Consider the following 1,401-nt stretch of genomic DNA (forward strand, 5'->3'; position numbering starts at 1 on the left):
ATGTGCTGCGTTTGCGAGGCCAAGGAAGGCAATGCGCGTGGACTTGTGCTGCGTTTGGCTGGCCGGGAGAGCAATGCGCGTGCACTAGTGCTTCCTTTTTCCTGGCCAACGAGAGCAATGCGCTTGAACATGTGCTGCGTTTGCGAGGCCAAGGAAGGCAATGCGCGTGGACTTGTGCTGCGTTTGGCTGGCCGGGAAGGCAATGCGCGTGCACTAGTGCTTCCTTTTTCCTGGCCAACGAGAGCAATGCGCTTGAACATGTGCTGCGTTTGCGAGGCCAAGGAAGGCAATGCGCGTGGACTTGTGCTGCGTTTCGCTGGCCGGGAAGGCAATGCGCGTGCACTAGTGCTTCCTTTTTCCTGGCCAACGAAAGCAATGCGCGTGCACTTGTGCTTCCTTTTGCCTGGCCAACGAGAGCAATGCGCGTGCACTTGTGCTTCCTTTTTCCTGGCCAACGAAAGCAATGCGCGTGAACATGTGCTGCGTTTGCGAGGCCAAGGAAGGCAATGCGCGTGGACTTGTGCTGCGTTTGCGAGGCCAAGGAAGGCAATGCGCGTGGACTTGTGCTGAGTTTGGCTGGCCAAGGAAAGCAATGCGCGTGGACTTGTGCTTCCTTTTTCCTGGCCAACGAAAGCAATGCGCGTGAACATGTGCTGCGTATGCGTGGCCAAGGAGAGCGATGCGCGTGAACATGTACGTTTCGGTGGGGATGCGCGTGAACTCGATGACGGCTCTCTCGACCTGGTCAATAGGCGGCGAACGTCGACTCCGAGTTTTTCTTCTTAAAGCTCTGGCAATAGAGCACGTCTTCCGATTGGTGATAGGCGCGAATGTATTAACGGTATTTCGACTGTCGTCCTTATATATTATCGTCGAACTACTGTCCGGCAGACAAACTTCTCATTTGAACGCGCAAAAATCAGTGGAAACGGCGACCGTACGCCGACAACGTGGCGCTACGGCGAACACCGGCGCACAGCTGGGTTCGCCGCTCCGGACTGAGCTCCGTCGACGCAGCGTCCGGCGCTCGTTTAGCACGAACTGTGGAAATATCAAAGCGTTAGTGACCCTCCATAAAGCGGACTCGATTGCCTATAACAGATGGAAAATAGTTGGTGGTAATGCTCATTATGTGAGAAGTAGGCTAATGCCACGAGCTCGCACCGCTGCTGTGGGTACACTCGCTCGGGAGCAGGCCGATATCTAGTCGGCTGGAACGAGCAAACAGGATTGTTAGAAGGGATGGAGGGGGGACTCCTTGACCACAACAGCAAATGCAATGCGCCTGCACTTAACACTCTTCTGTTCATGAGGGGCAATGCGCGTGAATTCCGTACAACTGGCAAGTCCCTGGCCTGAAACGTCGTGCGCGGCGAGTCACTTGTAAATCCATCAAGTGCC

This window comes from Phymastichus coffea, unplaced genomic scaffold (assembly GCF_024137745.1).
Source record: "Phymastichus coffea isolate CEN01 unplaced genomic scaffold, Cenicafe_Pcof_1.1 PCOF00254, whole genome shotgun sequence".
Taxonomy (NCBI): Eukaryota; Metazoa; Arthropoda; class Insecta; order Hymenoptera; family Eulophidae; genus Phymastichus; species Phymastichus coffea.